At 41.4% G+C, this 24,536-nt stretch overlaps 1 protein-coding gene across 4 annotated transcripts in view; it reads left to right on the top strand.

Annotated features, from left to right (window-relative positions):
• Positions 1-3,366: 3,366 nt before the first annotated feature.
• Positions 3,367-24,536, top strand: part of PPP2R3A (protein phosphatase 2 regulatory subunit B''alpha) — a 239,025-nt gene continuing 217,855 nt past the window's right edge. For all 4 annotated transcript variants that reach the window (XM_042236740.1, XM_060395536.1, XM_015092650.3 and 1 more), the window contains exon 1: positions 3,367-3,523. The gene's annotated coding sequence lies outside the window, so the exon portion shown is untranslated. The remainder of the gene's footprint in view (positions 3,524-24,536) is intronic.

The raw sequence follows: 24,536 nt of genomic DNA, 5'->3' as shown, positions 1-24,536 counted from the left end.
TGATCCACACAGTCAAAGACAATGAAACAGAAGTAGATGTTTTTCTGAAATTCTCTTGCTTTTTCTATGATCCAGCAGATGTTGGAAATTTGATCTCTGGTTCTTCTGCCTTTTCTAAATCCAGCTTGTACATCTGGAAGTTCTCAGTTCATGTACTGTTGAAGCCTAGCTTGAAGGATTTTGAGCTAGCATGTGAAATGAGCACAATTGTGCTGTAGTTTGAACTTTCTATGGCATTGCCTTTCTTTGGGATTGGAATGAAACTGAACTTTTCCTGTCCTGTGGCCACTGCTGAATTTTCCAAATTTGCTGGCATATTGAGTGCAGCACTCTTAACAACATCATCTTTTAGGATTTTGAATAGCTCAGCTGGAATTCCATCACCTGCACTAGCTTTATTCATAGTAATGCTTCCTAAATAAACTTTAAAAAAGAATCATTAAAAAATACAATGTGAGGACTTTGTCTGAATCCTGACTTGAAGATATAAACTATATAAAACACTTGTGAGAAAATTGGGGAAATTTGAATACTGACTAGATGTTAGTGAAACTGTTACTCACTCAGTTTTATCCCGACTCTTTGCGACCCCATGGACTGTAGCCCACCAGGCTCCTCTGTCTATGGAATTCTCCAGGCAAAAATACTGGAATGGATAGCCATTCCCTTCTCTAGGAGATCTTCCTGACCCAAGAATGAAACCGAGTCTCCTGTTTGCGGGGAAATTCTTTATTGCCTGAGCTAAAAAAAAATCATTAATTTTTTTAAGATAAATGATTTTGTTGTTCTTAAAAACAGAACTTACATTTTAGAGACACATAGTAAAATATTTACGATTGAAATAATATGCTACTGTGATTTGCTTCACAATAATCCAGGGAGAGAAAGAAAAGGTGAGGATACAGAAGGAACACATGGGCCGTGGGATGGTAACTGTTAAACCTGAGTAATGAGAGCACAGTAGTTCATTATACTATTCTCTCTGCTTTTGCAGTGTCGTTGTGTTGCGTTCAGTCGCTCAGTCATGTCCGACTCTGTGCCCTATGGACTGTAGTCCTCCAGGCTCCTGTCCATGAAATTTCCCAAACAGGAATATTTGAGTGGGCTCCCATTTCCTTCTCCGGGGGATCTTCCCAACCCAGGGATTGAATCCGAGTCTCCTGAGTCTCCTGCATTACTGGTGAATTCTCTACTGCTGAGCCACTGAAGAAGCCCCACTTTTGCAAAAGTTGATTTTTTTTTCCATAATTTAAAAAATCAGGTATTCTCTTATCTGAAAAGATTTATCATATGCTCTCCCTACACCTAATAGAATTAATTATGCTCAAGACTGTTCTCCTACCATCCAAACAAATTAAACACTTATTTTCAAATTGTTCTCCCTAATTCGGCTATAAATTCCTTTAGAGCAAAGATTATGTCTTACACATTTTCTATTCTTTGTATTCCTATCACCAACCCAGAGTTGGGATGCTCAATAAATGGTGGTGAATTGGCAGCTCTCTACCCTAATTTGCCAAGGTGTTTATGACAGATATGCTGACTCTGTTGTGCTGAATCAAATTTCAAGTTAGATCTTGTGTGCTTTATAAATTCAAATCATACTGCATATGGCAAAGGAGCCCAAAAAGTTCTAATGTAAAAACTCAGATAATGAAACTGTCAAAACAAACCTGGAATACAGCAGGGATTGGCGGGGTCAGAAGTACTGAAATTGTTGTACCGTTCATTGTGTACTTCCCTTCCTCACAAGTATGCATTACACTAACCTTTGCAAAGTCCTTCTGTCCTGCCCTGCCTTTCTCACAGGACTGCTCTAAGTCTCAAGTAAGATAGGCTAATCCACTTGAAAGAGCTTTTTTTTAAAAAAAATAAAAAAAAACAAAACTGGCAAGCAGCATACAGTTTAAAGCTTCAAGGCATGAAGGCATCTTAGGGAGCACATCATTTTAACTATTGGAAGATGTGACCCTGGATGAAACTGTTCAGTAGGCAAAGCATGTTTGGGCTGATTATACATTTGACCCTCGAACAACAAAGGTTCGGACACTGCAGATCCACTTATATGCAGATATTTTTCAATAAATACGGTACTTGTATTTTCACATTTCAGATCTTTAAATGCAGGGGAAAATCTGTGCTTGATTAGAGACTACAATATGTGGAATCAAAAGAACTAGGAATTGAGTCCTGATTCTATCCAAACTTTTTCAGCCCTCGAATGAGTCATTTATCAATTCTTTGTTTTTGAGTCAGAGATAGCATGACAGAGGATTTTCCACTGCAAGGGAAGTGGGTGGGTGATAGACGCCCCTTACCCACCCAACCTTGTTCAGGGGTCAACTGTATATATATGAATATCTTTTTTCCTTTCTTGAATTACACACACAGCATCTATTATACCCTTGGTTTTGTGCTAGGTGCTAGTGACACAATGAGGACAAGAAGGTGTCCAAGACCTACCCTTGCAGGCCACCTAATCCTTGGCTATTTTTAAGTCTTCACACACCCACATACTTCCCACCCCTAGGTGCTCCTTATTCATGCTATTCACTCTCCTGATTGACTTATTTATTAAATTATTTACATGTTTGTGTATTTATCGATTTATCTTTTTAATGAAGAATTTCACTTTTTCAAGTTTTCTATATGTGCTCTTAGCACACGACTGTGGGCAAGTGGCCTGTGAATTCCTGTGTCATTTACAAGGAAGGCAATTTTGGGAGGACCTTCCCGAGCTGACTCCTCCCAACTGTTGATGAGATTTATGTTTTAAGCCAGACCATTTTACATGGTGCTAAATTTCAGGAGTTGTTATGAGGGCGTATGTCTCTGGATAATTCATAAGTTGTATATTGGTTTTATACGACTTTCTGTATTTGTGTTATATTTAACAATAGCTGTTAATAATAAATATCTCTTTCAAAATTCACACAACTTGTTCACTATTTCATAACGACATACGGCACAGATGCTGGCCCCTGGCGGGATCGGAGTGGACCAGGAGTGGTGAGGACTACCTGTCTGCCACCTCTGGCCTCAAATGGTACCATCCAGCCGACTATACGAGAGCAAAACTACCAATGACAATGACAACAACGATAAGGTTATAATACCAGTCACTGTACTAATACATCCGAGAGTGCAATTCGCATCCGCCAAATCGTAGTAAGCACTAGGAATCGCATTCCCGCAAGGCCGCCAGAAGCGGGACTGCAGGGACTGCGGACGCTGTGGCTCTCCTAGCGCCCCTGACCGCCCCTTGTCACTCTCGGGCCAGCAGGGTGGGCGGGGCCCATTCGGGGGCGGAGCCTGGCGGGAGGGGCGGGGCGCCGAGCCCACAGCAGAAGGTGGGGCCGAGGGGGTAGGAGGGGGTGGACTGGCGGCTGGGCGGGGCGCGCTCGGGCCTCAGCTCCTCACGCGCCGCACTCGCAGTCTCATATCCCGCGCCGCCGGGAGGCCTGGCGGCTAGTGCTGTCCGTGATCCGAGGCAGGAGCCGGAGGAGGAACCGCGGGCGCTGAGGTAGGCGTGTGGCCGTCCGCCGCGCGGCCCGGCGCTCTCGCGCCCCGGGTCCGGCCCGCGGGTTGTGGCGAGGCCGGGGGGCGGTGCGCGGAGGCCCGGGCGGGCGGGGCCGGGTCCTGGGGGCGGGGACCGGACTGGCCCGAGGGGCCAGCTGGGCTGGCCCGGCCGCGGAAGTCGGGGTTCGAGGCGGTACGGGCGCCGCCTCATGCCCAGCTTGGTCCCGGGCCTTGTCAGCCCGGGAGGTGTGAAAACGGCCTGCCCCGGGGCGCCCACGGACGAGCGGGCGGGGGACGGCCTGGTCCCTCCCACTTTCGGGGCTCCGGGGCCAGTTCACCCGCACAGCCCTCGGGAACTTGTTAATAGGAAAGCTTGGCAGAGAAACAAATGCCAACGTTTTGGAAGAACTGAGAGTCACGTCGTTAGGCGCTGAGGCTTTATTTTCCTTCCCCGCCCCCTGCCCAACCTCGGCCCGACTTGGCCAAAGAAGGATGTGTCACCAGCTCGGGGCCTCGGGCGGGATCCCGGGCCGGGCTGGGAGCGGGCGTACCTGTAACAAAGGTAAACAGGGGCCAGGCAGACCTCGGCCCTGCTCCGTGGCTGCCACTGGGCCGCCCCGGTGGGTCTTACTCCGCGCCGACCCCGGCCGCCGCCTCGGAGGGGCTTTCTCCTGGGGGACCTCTCGATGGAAACCAGCTGGCCGACGTTGGAGTTGATGTTGCATCTGCACTCTGCTATGCTCACATCATTCCCAATCCTCTGACTCTGGTAAAGCTTAAGGAAACTGTATCCAGTTTTAGTGGTCAGCAAATGTAAGGGAGAATAAATTGCTGTCTGTAAATTATAAGGTATTTTCTTATTAGGAAATGATCTGGAAACACGAAATAAAAGTTTTTTAACATGTAAGCAAGAAAAAGAGTGATTTGTATGCCTTCCAAAATCTGAGGAAGTGTTCCTCCTCAAATCATTTATGTACAAAACTTCGCCCAAACCTTCCGTGCCAGGCGTTTTTCTTTGTTCTTGGTTAGTCTCAGGCCTCAGTTTCTGGAGAGAACACCCACTCCGAGACCCTGAGAATGGCCATACTAGCGCAGAGCGTGTCCTTCCAGCTCAGTAGGCAGCAGGCTTGTGTTACAGTAAAACACTGTTTTCTTTCTTTCTTTCTATTATAAATTATCTGAACTTAATTTCTTCCAGGAGTATCTATAACTTTTAGTGAAAGCCTTTTTAAAAAAATCTACAGATTACTCCTAATTTATATGTACAATTTATTTACATTTATTGCATTCTATCCTCTCTGGCACAAGAACTTAATAGCATGAGATGTTTGTGGAGAAACTTGGATCTTGGGAGCTCAGAAACTGAGTACAGAGGAAAGAAAGTTTTAAAAAAAATGGAGAAGCCCTTTTTTAAAAAAAAATTGGAGAAATATTTACCAGAACCAACCTGGCTATTGAGTTCAAAAATAGCTTTATTACAAGTAATCTGAACATTAAGGAGTTAAAGATTTTTTTGTATTCATATTTGCAGATTTTAAAATGCAGCTGACATTTTGAAGAGTGAAAGGCCTATCTGACTTTATTTTAGTCTGAATTAATTTGGCCTTAATATTTTTAGCTGAAACCACTACCCTAAGAGAATGAAAGTTTTGTTTCAGCAAGAATGGAATAAAGAAGATGAGTAATATCAGGATATGGGGTACTTGGTGGGGGCGGGTACCTTTTCAAACCATAACTTTGCCTTTAAACACTTCACATTACCTTTGGCAGACAATTTACTCTGGTATGGTCCCTGTCACCCTTCAACACGCAACTTAAAGCTTTACTTCCTCTCTGAAGCTTTTCTTGACATCCTAACCCCACCCCACCACCCCCTGCAAAAAAACACCACCACCTGGAATAGAACTGACCACCGTTTTGGTTATGACCTTCCTCTAAATTAGAGATGTGGTTGACATTTTGGACCAGATAATTCTTGGAGGCTATCCTGTGCATTATAGGTTGTTTAGCAGCATTCCTGACCTCTAGTTAATAGTTACCAGGAGTCCCCCTCCACACACATAAAATTGTGACAGTCACACATCCCACACAGTTGTTAACACTCAAAAATGTTTCCAGACACTCTCAGATGTCCCCTGGGAAGGTCAAAATCACCCCCACTTGAGAATCACTGTTCTAAATGGACTGCTGTCTTAACACTAGGGACAAATGCATTGTCATCATTTGCCTCTGTGTCAGTTTGCTGTGCTAGGTTTGAAGGTAAGAGCAGTCATTCATTTGTTCAGCAAACATGTGAGGGAGGGCCTGCTTTGCCAGGCAGACATGAATTTAGGTCTGGAAATACAGCAGTAAAAGCTGCAGATGTTGTCTCTGCACTCTTGGACCATGCAGTCTAAAGAGAGTGATAGACATGTATAATTATACAATTCCCCATTACAGTTGTGATAGGTTCAAGAAGAAGTACAGGTACTGTGAGTACCTAAAAAAGGGGTACTGACCTAGTTTGGAAACTAGGGAACGTTTCCTTGGGAAATAACCTTTAGGGTGAGGTAGACTCAAGAAAAAATAGAAGTTACAAGGCGAAGCTTAGGGGGACAGTCTGCGGAATGTCTGCAGCGGGGTCCTACTCCCTCCCCCAGCGGCCAGTTTTCCCATACCTTCCAAAGGGGTCATCACTGTTTTATGTATCATTCTAGACATTTTCTAGAATTGTCATTCTAGAAATGTCATTAACATTCAAGCAAACACATACTCTTTCTGTTGTTTACACAAACAGCATACTGGTATACACTGTTCTGTTTCTTGTTTTGTTCTCTTAACGATGTCCTAGAAATCTTTCCATTCTAGTATGTAGTGTTCTTATTCTTTTGAATGACTGTCTAGTATTCCATTGTATAGATACACCACAGATTATTTAACCATTCTTCTATTGAGGGACATTTAAATTGTTTCCAGTAATTTACTATAAGAAATAGTATGATGCATATGCTAGTTCATATGTGTGTGAATATATTTGTAGGATAAATTCCTAGAAGTGCAATTGTTGGGTCAAGTATGTATACGCACAAACATTTGTAAATATTTGTGGTTGTAAAAGATTATTCTTATCAAGTTGGAAAGAATGAGTGAATGTTGGGAGAAAAATGATTCTAAGATTACAGTGTGCTATAGAGTGAATTGCATCTAAAATTGCTTTTTGAAGCCCTACTCCCTAATGTGACTATATTTGAAGGTAGTATTTAGGAGATAATTAAGGTTAAATGAGGTCATAAGGGTGGGGCCCTAATCCAATAAAATTGGTGGCCTTACAAGAAGAGGAGGAAGGGAAGGCCATGTGAGCACACAGTGAGAATGTAGCCATTTACATGCCAGGCAGAGTCCTTACCAGAAACCAGCCTTGCCAAACATTGATATGGGAGGTCTATCCTCCAGAACTATAAGAAGACAAATTTCTGTTGTTTAAGCTATCCAGTCTGTGGTATTTTATTGTGGCAACTTGAGCTGGCTAATACTGTCAACTTTTAGGATCCACTGGGGATTGGTTCTGGGACCCTCTTGGATACCAAAATCCATGGGTGCTCAAGTCCCTTATATAACATGGTGTAGTACAGTCAGGCCTCCATATCTGCAGGTTTGCATCCATAGATACAGAGGAAAACTACACTATGGAAAGGTAGAGAAAAACTGGTAGCTGGGACCAAGCTGATAACAGAGGGAAAGAAGGGACGTGGATAGATGCAAGGGGTATATGCAGGAGGTGTAATTGATAGGATTTGATGAGTAGTATGGTACAAGCAGTGAGAAAGAGAAATACATGCATAGGATGAAGCCCAGGTTTCTTGCTTGCCCAGCCAGGTGAATGGTGCTGGTACCTGCACTAGAGAACATTGGAAGAACAAATGGTTGAGGTAGTTTAAATTAGGTTCACTTTGGGACTGGTGAGAAGTAGAGATGTCATATGAGCATTTGCTAGTTCAAATCCAGAGCCCAGAAGAGTGGGATGAACAGAGGATACACATACTTAGGTGTAAATTGAAGGACATAGATGGAATTAACCGGCAGAGAGGTTGTACACCCTCAGCCCACAGCTGAATCTGCTTTACAGATTTGTGTTGTTTTTCACATACAGTGGTGGTGGTGGTTGTTTAATTTTGAGTTAGTTGAGTCAGTAATTTAAAATGTGAAAATTTCCCATGAAAATCTAGATTTGGGGCTTTTCTTTAAAAGTATGAAGATGTAGCACTACTGAACTGGCTTTCCCATGTGGGAACAATTGAGCACAGGTGATCCCAGCTGCTCTCCAGTCCACCAAAGAGCCTACCACTGCCTAAGACTTTTTCCTGGCCTGCTTTGTTTATTCTCTGACCCTAAAGGCATTTGAGTGTGGAATCCCTGCTGTAGGGAGAGAGTATGGAACAGTGATTCTCATTTTTGTGGCACATGAAAACACTGAATGGTTAAAAAATACTGTTGCTGGAGCCTACCTCAGAAATTTCTTTTTCTGTTTGTTGTTGTTTAGTTGCTAGGTTCTGTCCAACTCTCCAACCCTCCAGACTGTAGCCCACCAAGCTCCTCTATCCTTGGGATTTTCCAGGCAAAGCATACTGGAATGGGTTGCCATTTTCTTCTCCAGGGGGTCTTCCCGACTCAGGGATCATACCTGAGTCTCCTGTGTGGCAGGCAGATTCTTTACATCTGGGCCTCTAGGGAGGCCCCTATTTCTGTTTATTTTATCTGAATTGCAACCTTGGATTTTTAAAGTCCTCAGGTGTTTCCACTGAGCAGTGGAAGTTGAGAACCATCAGAGACTGAGAGGAGGGCTCAGCCCTAGCATTTCAAAGTTGGGTCCAGGAGGGTAGCCCCAGGAAAGTGATGAGAAGTGGCAAGAGAGGTACAGTGGATGGTAACCTGCTTGCCGTTAAGGTGTGCAAACAACCCAATACACTTGAAGTTGTTTCTAGTTAGATGAAAGTGTTCTAAACAGCAGGTATACTTGCTGTTTGTTTTGTATGTATGCATATATTCTGTTCATTACTGCATAAAGTTATACATACAAAAAACAGGCTTTACTTAGTAGGCCATTTAAAGAATTTTCAAGAGTAATTTAAACTGTATTTGATTTTTGTCTTAGAAACTCACTTTCAAATTTAATTCCAGTTTAAAATGGGTCATGAAAGGCAAGGAAAGAGTATTTTAAAAAGAGGAGTCCTCAAGTAAAGATGTAGACCAAAAATGATATATTGAATTTAGCAAGATGGAGTCTTTGACCTCAGTAACAACTGCTTTAGATTGAAAAAAGCAGAAACCAGATTGAAGTGAATAGAAAGTAAGGAAATGAAAATTGTGAATGTTGGAAAAATCTTTTGAGAAGTTTACCCAACAGAGGAGTTATGAGGGAGAAGGAGGTGTCTTATATGTCTCTGTGGGAGGCGCTTAGCCTGTGTTGTTACCCAAATGCTTCTCCTGACTTTTCAAGGAGGTATCTCAGAGGTGCCTGATTACCCCTCTACCCCATTTCAAGGGGTCTTGTTTGCATTTATTTTGGAGACTTTGTGTTTTTCCCTGAAGAGGTATTTTTCCAGGACTCTTGAGACTCAGATGTTGGTAATTATGCCCTTAGTCTGTTTCTTATCTGGAAAGCCATCGATCCTAAAGGCCAGCAGCACTCCAGTGACCCTGACGTCATCTTTTCAGTGAATTGATGAACAAAGACCAGATTGTCAGCATGTTGAAAATGTAACACTCGGCTTGGTCAGGGAATATGTATCTATGTGTCATTCCTAGGAGTAGTCTTTGCAGCTATTATTTTTTCCTAATTAACTTTATTTTGCAGTTTGGTTTTCCAGTTGCACGCATGTAACATCTCTGATACTTTGAAATCTTTATCACTGATGGTGATTAAAAGGTATGGATATAAGTTGGAGGATTAGGCCCTCATTGAGCTCAGAATAAGAGAACAGCAAACAAACTTTGGTTTCCAGAAGGCTGTTTGAATGCTGTTGCCTGAAGAGTTGAGGTTAGAGTGACTCTCTGGAGTGGGTTGTCATGCAAATGTTCACTACCAATCTGTCTTTTATCCATTTCTGCCTCATTGGCAATGGTAATCTGACACAGGAAGGTTTAAAGATCAGTTTTACACATCATATTTCTAAGAGTTGTGACCTACCAGCAGGATAGAAATCGCAGGGTTTGGAAAATGCCAAGGATTGTTAGTGAAAAATGGGGTTTATTAGTTGAAGGCATAAACCCCATTAGCTGTACTCTTTCTGCAAACAGTATCATCTCATAAGGGATTGTCCTTCACAGCTGTCATTGGTTCATCAGTTATGTGAATAATGGTTAACTTCTAAATGAAGGATGACTTTGTGATATGAATAGCAGACCTTGGTGTAAGAAGGTTTACATTGGGAAGTCTATGATAAGAAAATATTTTGCTTAGAAACTTTTCTGTGCTTAGTCAATTGTAGGAATTCTGTTATCACAAATATAATTAGGTACTAGGAGGAGAGTGAAAAAGTTGGCTTAAAGCTCAACATTCAGAAAACGAAGATCATGGCATCTGGTCCCATCACTTCATGGGAAATGGATGGGGAAACAGTGTCAGACTTTATTTTTTGGGGCTCTAAAATCACCACAGGTGGTGACTGCAGCCATGAAATTAAAAGACGCTTACTCCTTGGAAGAAAAGTTATGACCCACCTAGATAGTATTGAAAGGCAGAGACGTTACTTTGCCATTTAGTCAAGGCTATGGTTTTTCCAGTAGTCGTGTATGGATGTGAGAGTTGGACTGTGAAGAAAGCTGAGCGTCAAAGAATTGATGCTTTTGAATTGTGGTGTTGGAGAAGACTCTTGAGAGTCCCTTGGACTGCAAGGAGAGCCAACCAGTCCATTCTGAAGGAGATCAGCCCTGGGTGTTCTTTGGAAGGAATGATGCTAAAGCTGAAACTCCAGTACTTTGGCCACCTCATGCGAAGAGTTGACTCATTGGAAAAGACTCTGATGCTGGGAGGGATTGGGGGCAGGAGGAAAAGGGGACAACAGAGGATGAGATGGCTGGATGGCATCACCAACTCAATGGATGTGAGTTTGAGTGAACTCCAGGAGTTGGTGATGGACAGGGAGGCCTGGCGTGCTGCGATTCATGGGGTCGCAAAGAGTCAGACACGACTGAGCGACTGAACTGAACTAACTGATACCTGTTGGCTCCCCAGGTGGCACAAGTGGTAAAGACTCTGCCTGCCAGTGCAGGAGACACAAGAAACATGGATTCAATCCCTGGGTCGGAAAGATACCCTGGAGAAAGAAATGGGAACTCACGCCAGTATTTCTTGCCTGGAAAATTCCATGGACAGAGGAGCCTGGTGGGCTTCAATCCATGAGGTTGCAAAGAGTCAGACATGACTGAGCATGTACACACACATACACACACACAATGTGTGCATGTGCACACACACACACACACACACACACATACACACACACACACACACACACTATACCTGATGGTGCTAGGTGGAGGGAAAAGTTCACTGCCAAAGTTGTCCAGAGCACCTTTGGTTTGTAAAGGAGACAATGGTGGCATGGTAAGAGAATTGAGTCAGTTCTTGGGTGCATGGCCTTACTCTGGCAAGTGTGGGCTGTGTGATTTATTGCTTTTATTGAGTTAAAATTCATGTAACATAAAATTAACCATTTTAATCATTTTAAAGTATACAATTCAGTGAATCGCAATACATTTACAGTGTTGAACAACCATCACCATTATCTAATTCCAGAACATTTTTATCATCCCAGAGGGAAACCCTGTACCCATTAAGCAGTCACTCCCCATCCCTTTCTCCCCCTATTTCCTGGTGACCACCAGTTTGCTTTCTTTCTCTATGAAGTTGTTTATTCTGGACATTTCATATAAATGAAATCACAGAATATGTGACTTCCTGTGTCTGGGTTCTTTGATTTAGTATGACGTTTATAAGGTTCATCCATGATGTAGCATGTGTTCCTTTCTTTGAATAGTATCCATTCCTTTCTTTGAATAATAATTCCGTTGAAGGGATATACCACATTTTGTTTATCCGTTTATCAGTTGATGGGCATTTCCATTGTTTATACCTTCTGGCTACTGGAAATGGTGCTACCAAGAACATTTGTGTGCAAATTTTTGCCTGAATATCTGTTTCAGTGCTGTTGTGTATATACCTGGAGTGGAATTGCTGGACCATATGGTAATTCTATATTTATCTTTTTGAGTAACCACCATACTGTTTTCTACAGCAACTGCACCATTTTACATTTCCACTATCAGTGTTTGAAAGTTCCAGTTTCTCCATGTCCTCGTCAACACTTGTTATTTTCTGGGTTTGTTTTGGTTTTGGTTATAGCCATCCTAGTGGGTGTGAAGTGATATCTCACTGTGATTTTGATTTGCATTACCTTAATGCTGTGCATCTTTTAATGTGTTTTTTGGCCATTTTATTGGAGAGATGTCTTTTCAAGTTCTTAGCCTGTTTTTTAATTGGGTTGTCTGTCCTTTTGTTGTTGTGTAGTTTAGAGTTCTTTATATATTCTGGTTACCAGACCTTTGTCAGATATATGATCCTTCAGCAACTACCAAGAGTCTTCCATTCTATTAATAGTGCCTAGTGAGTCATGACGTACCTAGGGGACTAGGACTCAGCCAGTCACAGGACCCCAGGTGCAAAAGATATTTGGATAGGTTGTACCCATACAGAATTGAAAGTATTTTTTTCTTGTTGAGCATGGACTTGTCAAATTCTGTTACTGTTCCTCTCAAATTTAAGGATAGCTGTTCTAGGTATGTGAGCTATAGTTTTCAATATGAAAGAGTTTTCAGGCATTGAAGGAGAGTGAAAGCAGTTCTTTTTATTGGACCAAGAATTTTACATTTCATTGTACCAACTATAAACTTCTAAAACTAAGACTATTTCCTGAATCAGTGGTTAGTGATTTCATTCACTTTAGTCAACAAATATTTATTGAGTTATCACTATGTCCCTGGCTGTTTACCAACTACTAGAGATACAGTGCCTTGTGATACAAACCCAAACTCTCTCTTGACCCTCCTCTTGATCCTTCTCCACATCTGTTCCTCTCTGTTGTCTCACTTACTGGGAGACAGTTAGGCTCCTTTCCACCAGTCTCTCTTGAGCCCTCCTGTCTCTTGAGTCAGGACTTTACCTTCAACATTGCTGACTCCAGTGAGTAAGTTTTCAGTCTTTTTCCTGCTTGACCTTTCAACAGCATTTTACATAGTTGTTTATTCCTTTCTTTGAAATACTTTCATCATTTAGTTTCCAAAATACTACATTCTCTGGATTTCTTCCTACCTTACTGATGATTCTTTCTCAGTCTTTTTGCTCATTCCTCATCATCTTCCTGACCTCTGAGAGTTGGAGTGCTGCTTATTCCTGAAACTTCCAATCTTCCTTATCAACCCTATTTCCTTTTCATTTTATCCAGTCTCGTGATGTTAAATAGATACCAAAGACTACCATTTTTTTCCTCCAAGTTACACCTCTCCTCTGAACCTCACATCTGTTATCTAAGTACCTACTTGACCTCTCCATTTGGCTGTCTGACAGGTATCTCAAAACTGAACTCCTGATCTTCCCCTATAAAACCCACCCTTCCCACAGCCTGTCCTATCTCAGTAAATAGCAGCTCCCTTCTTCCAGAAGCCCAGGCCAAAAATATTGGCATCATCTCTGACTCACTTCTCTTTCACCCCACATTCAGTCCATCAGCCAACTCTCTTGGCTCTGCCAAGAGAATGCATCTAGAATTGGCAACATCCCAATATCTCCACTGCTTCTACCTTGTCCAGACCACCATTGTATCTCATCTGGATTATTGCCATAGCCTTTTTTCCCCTCCTTCTACCCTTGCTCTCCTGGTAGCTAGAGGGACCCCATTAAAAGTAAGTTCTCGGACTTGGTTTCCATGTGGCCTGAGGTGGAGGCGTTCCACTTGAGGACCCTTACGGTGTCTGAGGTCGACTGAATGTTTACATATTAATAAAGGTTAATGTTTTTTGTGTACTTACTACTTGCCAGGCACTGTTCCAGGTGCTTCTCTGGATGAAAGTATGAGACCTGTGCATCAACCCTACCAAGTAGATTCTTTACTGCTGAGCCACCTATTGGAAGACAGAAGAACACAGGCAGGAGATCAAACCCTGAGCCTTTGGAGTAGGAGCACTGGCTGCAAGACCCTAGATTACAAGAGAACTAACCCTATGGAGTATCAAATAGTGATAACTCACACAAAGGAAACCGCTTGAATACAAGACCCAGCATCACCTAACCACCAGTGACACCCTGTGCAGGATGCCTCATCTAAACAACAAACAAAACAAAAATACAAACCAAATCATCAGCAGACAGGATTAGCACCTCACTCAGCCTTGCCCATCAGAGGAAAAACAAACAAACAAAAACTCAGCACAAATCTCACCCTATAGGAAGCTTACACAAACCACTGGACCAACCTTAGGAGAGCGAAAACCAAAAGGAAAAGAATTCAGCCTTGAAGCCTGAGAAAAGGAGACCTCAAACACAATAAGTTAAAAAAAATAATGAAAAGGCGGAGAAATATTAACAGAAATGAAGGAACAAACTAGAAACACAGAAGCCCAAATAAATGAAGAGTAAATAGGCAAACCACCTGAAAAAGAATTCAGAATAATGATGGTAAAGGTGATCAAAAACCTTGAAAACAAAATGGAGAAAATGCAAGAATCAATCAACAACGACCTAGAAGAATTAAAGAATAAACATACAGCAACAACACAATTACTAAAATTAAAAATACTCTAGAAGGAATCAATAGCAAAATATCTGAAGCAGAAGAACAAATCAGTGAGCTGGAAGATAAAATGGTGGAAATAACTTCTGAAGAGCAGAATAAAAAGAATGAAAAGAAATGAGGGTAGTCTCAGAGACCTCTGGGACCATATCAAATGCACCCACATTTGAATTATAGGGGTCCCAGAAGAAGAAGAGAAAAAGAAAGGGTATGACAAAAACTTCTGAAGAGATTATAGTTGAAAATTTCCCCAACAAAGCAAAGGAGTCAGTCAAGTCCAAGAGGCACAAAGAGGCCCATACAGGATAAACCCAAGGAGAAACATGCCAAGACACATACTAATCAAACTAACAAAGACTAAACACAAAGAAAGAATATTAAAAGCAGCAAGAAAGAAGCAACCAGTAACATACATACTTAACTTATGCTTAACAGCTGATCTTTGAGCAGAAACTCTGCAGGCCAGAAGGGAATGGCAGGATATATTTAAAGTACTGAAAGGGAAAAATCTACAACCGAGATTACTGTACCCAGCAAGGATCTCATTCAGAATTGATGGAGAAATCAAAAGCTTTTCAGACAAGCAAAAGTTAAGAGAATTCAGTACCACCAAGCCAGCTTTATAACAAATGTTAAAAGGGCATATTTAGTCAGGAAATACAAGAGAAGAGAAAAGGTCTACATCAACCCCAAACAATTAGAAAATGGCAATAGGAATATATGTGTGTGTGTGCATATATATGTGTGTGTGTGTGTATATATATATATATATATATGTATATATATATATATATATATGAAATTACTCTAAATGTAAATGGATTAAATGCTCCAACCAAAAGACACAGACTGGCTGAATGGATACAAAAACAAGACCCATCTATATATGCTGTCTACAAGAAACCCACATCAGACCTAAAGACACGTATAGACTGAAAGTGAGAGGATGGAAAAATATATTCTGTGCAAATGGGAAGCAAAAGAAAGCTGGAGTAGCAATCCTTATAGCAAACAAAATAGATCACAAAATAAAGAATATTACAAGAGATAAGAAGGACACTACATAATGATCAAGGGATCAATCCAAGAGGAAGACATAACAATTGTAAATATCTATGCACCCAACATAGGAGCACCTCAATACATAAGACAAACACTAATGGACATAAAAGGAGAAATGGACAGTAACCCAATAATAGTAGGAGACTTTTTTTTTTAAGTTTTTTATTTTTTAAATTTTAAAATCTTTAATTCTTACATGCGTTCCCAAATATGAACCCCCTCCCACCTCCCTCCCCATAACATCTCTCTGGGTCATCCCCATGCACCAGCCCCAAGCATGCTGCATCCTGCATCAGACATAGACTGGCGATTCAATTCTTACATGATAGTATACATGTTAGAATGTCATTCTCCCAAATCATCCCACCCTCTCCCTCTCCCTCTGAGTCCAAAAGTCCGTTATATAGTAGGAGACTTTAACACCCCACTCACACCAATGGACAGATGGTCAAAACAGAAATTTAATAAGGAGACACGTATTAAATGATACATTAGATGAGGTGGGTATCATTGATATCTTCAGGACATTCCATCCAAATGCAGAATACACCTTCTTCTCAAGTGCACATGGAACATTCCCCAGGATAGACCACATCTTCAGTCACAAATCAAACCTAAGTAAATTTAAAATTAAAATTATATCAAGCATATTCTCTGACCACAATGAGACTAGCTATGAGACTAGATATCAATTACAAGAAAAAACTGTAAGAAACAAAAACACATGGAGATTAAACAACACATTTCTAATAACCAACAGGTTACTGAAGAAATCAAAGGGGAAATCAAAAACTTTCTAGAAACAAATAACAATGAAAACATGACAACTCAAAACCTATGGGATGCAGCAAAGGCAATTCTAAGAGGTAAGTTTACAGCAATACAGTCCTACTTGAATAAACAAGAAAAACGAATAGACAACCTAACTTTACACCTAAAACAACTGGAAAAAGAAGAACAAAGAAAATTCCAAAATTAGTAGAAGGAAAGAAACCATAAAGATCCTAGCAGAAATAAATGAAAAAGAAATCAAAGAAACAATAGTAAAGATTAATAAAACTAAAAGCTGGTTCTTTGAGAAAATGAACAAAATTGACAAATCCTTTGCCAGACTCATCAAGAAAAACAGAGAGAAGAATCAAATCAACAAAATTAGAAATGAAAAAGGAGAGGTTACAACAGACAATACAGAAATACAAAGGATTATAAGAGACTATTATGAACAGCTATATGGCAATAAAATGGATAACCTGGAAGAAATGGACAGATTCTTAGAAAAGTTCAATCTTCCAAGACTGAACCAGGAAGAAATAGGAATTATGAACAACCCAGTTACAAGCACTAAAATTGAAGCTATGATAAACAATTCTCCCAAAGAAGCGAAAGCCCAGGACCACATAGCTTCACAGGAGAATTCTGTCAAACATTTAGAGAAGAGCTAATGCCTAGCCTTCTAAAACTCTTTCAAGAAATTGCAGAGGAAGGAACAATTCCAAACTCATTCTTTGAGGCCACCATCACCCTGATACCAGAACCAGACAAAGACAACACAAAAAGAGAAAACTACAGGCCAGTATCACTGATGAACGTAGATGCAAAAATCCTCAACAAAATTTTAGCAAACAGAATTCAGTAACACATCAGAAAGCTCATACCATGATCAAGTTGGGTTTATTCCAGGAATGCAAGGATTCTTCAATGTATGTAAATCAATCAATATGATACACCATATTACCAATTGGTGATAACAATTGAAAGATAAAAACCATATGATCATCTCAATAGATTCAGAAAAGCCTTTGACAAAATTCAGCACCCATTTATGTTAAAACTCTTCCAAAAATGGCATGTATGATATGCCTATAGCAGACATTATTTTCAATGGTGAAAAGCTGAAAGCATTCTCCCTAAGATCAGGAAGAAGACAAGGGTGTCCACTTTCACCACTATTGTTGAACATAGTTCTGGAAGTCCTGTCTACAGCAATCAGAGAAGAAAAAGTATTAAAAGGAATCCACATCAGAAAAGAAGTAGTAAAGCACTCACTGTTTGCACATGACATGATACTGTACATTCAGTTGAGTTCAGGGGCTCAGTCGTGTCCGACTCTTTGCGACCCCATGAATCGCAGCACGCCAGGCCTCCCTGTCCATCAATAACTCACAGAGTTCACTCAGACTCACGCCCATCGAGTCAGTGATGCCAACCAGCCATCTCATCCTCTGTCATCCCCTTCTCCTCCTGCCCCCAATCCCTCCCAGCATCAGAGTCTTTTCCAATGAGCCAACTCTTCGCATGAGGTGGCCAAAGTACTGGAGCTTCAGCTTTAGCATCATTCTTCCAAAGAAATCCCAGGGCTGATCTCCTTCAGAATGGACTGGTTGGATCTCCTTGCAGTCCAAGGGACTCTCAAGAGTCTTCTCCAACACCACAGTTCAAAAGCATCAATTCTTCGGCACTCAGCCTTCTTCACAGTCCAACTCTCACATCCATACATGACACAGGAAAAACCATAGCCTTGACTAGACGGACCTTAGTCGGCAAAGTAATGTCTCTGCTTTTGAATATGCTATCTAGGTTGGTCATAACTTTTCTTCCAAGGAGTGAGTGTCTTTTAACTTCATGGCTGCAGTCACCATCTGCAGTGATTTTGGAGCCCCAAAAAATAAAGTCTGACACTATTTCCCCATCTATTTCCCATGAAGTGATGGGACTGGATGCCATGATCTTCATTTTCTGAATGTTGAGCTTTAAGCCAACTTTTTCGCTCTTCTCTTTCACTTTCATCAAGAGGCTTTTTAGTTCCTCTTCACTTTCTGCCATAAGGGTAGTGTCATCTGCATATCTGAGGTTATTGATGTTTCTCCTGGCAATCTTGATTCCAGCTTGTGTTTCTTCCAGCCCAGTGTTTCTCACGATGTATTCTGCATAGAAGTTAAATAAGCAGGGTGACAATATACAGCCTTGACGTACTCCTTTTCCTATTTGGAACCAGTCTGTTGTTTCATGTCCAGTTCTAACTGTTGCTTCCTGACCTGCATACAGATTTTTCAAGAGGCACGTCAGGTGGTCTGGTATTCCCATCTCTTTCAGAATGTTCCACAGTTTATTGTGATCCACACAGTCAAGGCTTTGGCAGAGTCAATAAAACAGAAATAGATGTTTTTCTGGAACTCGCTTGCTTTTTCCATGATCCAGCAGATGTTGGAAATTTGATCTCTGGTTCGTCTGCCTTTTCTAAAACCAGCTTGAACATCAGGAAGTTCACGGTTCACATATTCCTGAAGCCTGGCTTGGAGAATTTTGAGCATTACTTGACTAGCATGTGAGATGAGTGAAATTGTGCGGTAGTTTGAGCATTCTTTGGCATTGCGTTTCTTTGGGATTGGAATGAAAACTGACCTTTTCCAGTCCTGTGGCCACTGCTGAGTTTTCCAAATTTGTTGGCATATTGAGTGCAGCACTTTCACAGCATCATCTTTCAGGATTTGAAATAGCTCAACTGGAATTCCATCACCTCCACCAGCTTTGTTCATAGTGATGCTTTCTAAGGCCCACCTGACTTCACATTCCAGGATGTCTGGCTCTAGATGAGTGATCACACCATCATGATTATCTGGGTCATGAAGATCTTTTTTGTACAGTTCTTCTGTGTATTCTTGCCACCTCTTCTTAATATCTTCTGCTTCTGTTAGGTCCATACCATTTCTGTCCTTTATTGAGCCCATCTTTGCAGGAAATGTTCCCTTGGTATCTCTAATTTTCTTGAAGAGATCTCTAGTCTTTCCCATTCTGTTGTTTTCTTCTATTTCTTTGCATTGATCACTGAAGAAGACTTTCTTATCTCTTCTTGCTATTCTTTGGAACTCTGCATTTAGATGCTTATATCTTTCCTTTTCTCCTTTGCATTTCACCTCTCTTCTTTTCACAGCTATTTGTAAGACCTCCCCAGACAGCCATTTTGCTTTTTTGCACTTCTTTTCCATGGGGATGATCTTGATCCCTGTCTCCTGTACAGTGTCAGAAACCTCATTCCATAGTTCATCAGGCACTCTATCAGATCTAGGCCCTTAAATCTATTTCTCACTTCCACTGTATAATCAAAAGGGATTTGATTTAGGTCATACCTGAATGGTCTAGCGGTTTTCCCTACTTTCTTCAACTTAAGTCTGAATTTGGTAATAAGCATTTCATGGTCTGAGCCACAGTGAGCTCCTGGTCTCGTATTTGTTGACTGTATAGAGCTTCTCCATCTTTGGCTGCAAAGAATATAATCAATCTGATTTCGGTGTTGACCATCTGGTGATGTCCATGTGTAGAGTCTTCTCTTGTGTTGTTGGAAGAGGGTGTTTGCTATGACCAGTGCATTTCCTTGGCAAAACTCTTATTAGTCTTTGCCCTGCTTCATTCTGCATTCCAAGGCCAAATTTGCCTGTTACTCCAGGTGTTTCTTGACTTCCTACTTTTGCATTCCAGTCCCCTATAATGAAAAGGACATCTTTTTTGGGTGTTAGTTCCAAAAGGTCCTGTAGGTCTTCATAGAACCGTTCAACTTCAGCTTCTTCAGCGTTGGGGCATAGACTTGGGTTACTGTGATATTGAATGGTTTGCCTTGGAAATGAACAAAGATCATTCTGTGGTTTTTGAGATTGCATGCAAGTACTGCATTTCAGACTCTTCTGTTGACCATGATGGCTACTCCATTTCTTCTGAGGGATTCCTGCCCGTAGTAGTAGATATAATGTTCATCTGAGTTAAATTCACCCATTCCAGTCCATTTTGGTTCACTGATTCTTAGAATGTCAACGTTCACCCTTGCCATCTCTTGTTTGAGCACTCCCAATTTGCCTTGATTCATGGACCTGACATTCCAGGTTCCTATGCAATATTGCTCTTTACAGCATTGGACCTTGCTTCTATCACCAGTCACATCCGCAGCTGGGTATTGTTTTTGCTTTGACTCCATCCCTTCATTCTTTCTGGAGTTTTCTCCACTGATCTCCAGTAGCGTGTTGGGCACCTACTGACCTGGGGAGTTCCTCTTTTCAGTATCCTATCATTTTGCCTTTTCATACTGTTCATGGGGTTCTCAAGGCAAGAATACTGAAGTGGTTTACCTTTCCCTTCTCCAGTGGACCACATTCTGTCAGATCTCTCCACCATGACCCACCCATCTTGGGTTGCCCCGCGGGCATGGCTTAGTTTCCTTGAGTTAGATAAGGCTGTGGTCCTAGTGTGATTAGATTGACTAGTTTTCGGTGAGTATGGTTTCAGTGTGTCTGCCCTCTGATGCCCTCTTGCAACACCTACCATCTTACTTGGGTTTCTCTTACCTTGGGTGTGGGGTATCTCTTCTCGGCTGCTCCAGTAAAGCGCAGCTGCTGCTCCTTACCTTGGACGAAGGGTATCTCCTCAACCCTAAATATCGTGTCAGAGAAATTACTAGGCTTAATCAGTGAATTTAGCAAAGTTGTAGGATACAAGATCAATACACAGAAATCACTTCCATTTCTATGTACTAACAATGAGAATCAAAATGAGAAATTAAGGAAACAATCCCATTCACTGTTGCAACAAAAGGAATTAAATATCTAGGAATATACTTACCTAAGAAGACAAAAGAACTGTACACAGAAAATTATAAGACACTGATGAAAGAAATCAAAGATGACATAAAACTGATGAAGAGCTATTCCATGTTCCTGGGTAGGAAGAATCAATATTATGAAAATGACTATATTACCAAACACAATCTACAGATTTGATGCAATCCCTATCACATTACGAATGGCATTTTTCACAGAACTAGAACAAAAATTTCACAATTCATATGGAAACACAAAAGCCCCCAAATAGCCAAAGCAGTCTTGAAAAAGAAGAGTGGAGCTGGAGGAATCAACCTTCCTGACTTCAGATTTTACTACAAAGGTACAGTCATCAAGACAGTATGGAATTGGCACAAAAACAAAAATACAGACCAGTGGGAAAAGAACACCCAGAAATAAACCCATGCACCTTATGGGTACCTTATTTTTGCGAAAGTAGGCAAGAATATACAGTGGGGCAAAGACAGCCTCTTCAATAAATGGTGCTGGGAAAACTGGACAGCTATGTAAAAAAGAATGAAATTAGAACACTTCCTAACACCATACACAAAGATAAACTCAAAAGAGATCAAAGACCTAAATGTAAGACCAGAGACTGTAAAATTCTTAGAGGAAAACATAGGCAGAACATGCAGTGACGTAAATCAAAGCAAGATCCTCTATGACCCACCTGCTAGAGTAATGGAAATAAAAACAAAAGTAAGCAAGTGGGACCTGATTAGACCTAAAAGCTTTTGCACAGCAAAGGAAACTATAAGCAAGGTGAAAAGAGAACCCTCAGAATGGGAGAAAATAATAGCAAATGAAACAACTGACAAAGGATGAATTTCCAAAATATACAAGAAGCTCATACAACTCAGTGCCAGGAAAACAAACAACCCAATCAAAAAGTGGGAAAAAGACCTAAGCAGACATTTCTCCAAAGAAGACATACAGATGGCTAACAAATACATGAAAAGATGCTCACCATCACTCATTATTAGAGAAATGCAAATCAAAACTATAATGAGATATCACCTCATACCAGTCAGAATGGCCATCATCAAAAAGTCTACAAACAATAAATGCTGGAGAGGGTGTAGAGAAAAGGGAATGCTCTTGCACTGTTGGTGGGAATGTAAATTGATACAGCCACTATGGACGATGATATGGAGATTCCTTTAAAAAAAACTAGGAATAAAACCACCATATGATCCAGCAATCCCACTCCTAGGCATATACCCTGAGGAAATCAAAATAGAAAAAGACACATGTATCCCATTGTTCATTGCAGCACTATTTACAATAGCTAGAACATGTCTATCAACAGATGAATGGATAAAGAAGTTGTGGTACGTATATTCAATGGAATATTACACAGCCATAAAAAGGAACACATTTGAGTCAGTTCTGATGAGGTGGATGAACCTAGAACCTTTTATACAGAATGAAGCGAGTCAGAAAGAGAAAGAGAAACATCATATTCTAACACACATATTCGGAATCTAGAGAAATGGTCAGAGAAGGCAATGGCACCCTGCTCCAGTACTCTTGCCTGGAAAATCCCATGGACGGAGGAGCCTGGTAGGCTGCAGTCCATGGGGTTGCTAAGAATCGGACACAACTGAACAACTTCACTTTCACTTTTCACTTTCATGCACTGGAGAAGGAAATGGCAGCCCACTCCAGTGTTCTTGCCTGGAGAATCCCAGGGATGGTGGAGCCTGATGGGCTGCCGGCTATGGTGTTGCACAGAGTTGGTCACAACTGAAGCGACTTAGCAGCAGCAGCAGCAGCAGAGAAATGGTACTGAGGAATTTATGTACAGGGCAGTGGAGAAACAGATATAGGGAATAGACTTATGGACATGGGAATAGGGGAGGAGAGGATGAAATGTATGGAAAGAGTAACATGGAAACTTATATTACCATATGTAAAATAGATACCCAATGGGAATTTGCTGTATGGTTCAGGAAACTCAAAGAGGGGCTCTATATCAATCTAGAGGGATGGGATGGGCAGAAGATGGGAGAGAGGTTCATAAAGGAGGGGATATATGTATTCGTATGGCTGATTCATGTTGAGGTTTGAGAGAAAACAAGTTCTTTAAAGCAATTATCCCTCAATTAAAAAAAATTTTTTTAAGTTCTCTAGTCAGAGGTTTTACACTTATCTACAAGGCGCTGCATAATCGAAACCCCCTTTTACTTCTCTGATCTCATCTCCTACTACTCTCCCTTGTGCTTACTTTGTCCCAGTCACCAATGTACCTTGTACTTCCTTCAACAAAGCAGGTACATCCCTCCCTCAGGACCTTTGCTTTCCCATAATGTCTACAAAGCTCATTCTCTCGGGTCTTTGCTTAAGTTCACTTTCCCCAGCATTCATTTCTCTTTCAAATTCTTCTTCTCAGAGCCCTCGGTAGTCTGAGTGTTCTTCCCAACTCCCAAGATCAAGCACTGAGGCTATTTCTCTCCCTTCTGTTTGTTGATCCATCTTTAAGCTTTCTTTTGAACAAGTCCCCCAGTTGTTTTTTTTTTTTTTTAAAGCAGTTTGAAAACTGCTTCTCTGTGAGGTTAGAAATAAAAAACAGAGATTAGTGTCTGTGAATGGGTTTTACTTAGAAATCATAGCAAAAGCACTGAGCCCTTCCATTTCGTGATCACAGACATATTCCCTGTTTCACAGCCTTGAGGATGGAGCCCTTTATTTTCTTGGGCTCCAAAATCATTGCAGATGGTGACTGCAGCCATGAAATTAAAAGACGCTTGCTCCTTGGAAGAAAAGCTATGACAAACCTAGACAGCATATTGAAAGCAGAGACATTACTTTGCCAACAAAGGTCTGTCTAGTCAAAGCTATGGTTTTTCCAGTAGTCATGTATGGATGTGAGAGTTGGACTATAAAGAAGGCTGAGCACTGAAGAATTGGTGCTTTTGAACTGTGGTGCTGGAGAAGACTCTTGAGAGTCCCTTGGACTGCAAGGAGTTCCAACTAGTCAGTCCTAAAGGAAATCAACCCTGAATATTCATTGAAAGGACTGATGCTGAAGCTCCAATACTTTGGCCACCTGATGTGAAGAACTGCCTCATTAGAAGACCCTGATGGTAGGAAAGATTGAAGGCAGGAGGAGAAGGGGATGACAGAATATGAGATGGTTGGATGGCATCACCAACTCGATAGACATGAGTCTGAGCAGGCTCCAGGAAATGGTGAAGGACAGGGAAGCCTGGTGTGCTGCAGTCCATGGGGTTGCAGTCCTGCTGTGAGGACTGATGTGATGCTGGTTACAGCATTTCTACCATTGCCAGCCCCAACTCAAGCACTGGCTCAGATATCAGCATTTTGTCTTCTCTCAGCATGGTATGTCTTAGCAATCTTGGCATTCTCCTGGCATTCTAGTTGTGACCTCTTTCCTATGGCAAGCTCTGCTCATGAGTGGGGTTTCATTCAGTGTTGGCAGCAGTATTGAAATCCACATTCCACAGTATTGGAATCCACACGTAAAAGCAGTTACATGCATACGTGCTAAGTCACTTCAGTC

Source organism: Ovis aries, chromosome 1 (assembly GCF_016772045.2).
Source record: "Ovis aries strain OAR_USU_Benz2616 breed Rambouillet chromosome 1, ARS-UI_Ramb_v3.0, whole genome shotgun sequence".
NCBI classification, from domain to species: domain Eukaryota; kingdom Metazoa; phylum Chordata; class Mammalia; order Artiodactyla; family Bovidae; genus Ovis; species Ovis aries.
This window is presented reverse-complemented; position numbering and strand designations above follow the sequence as displayed.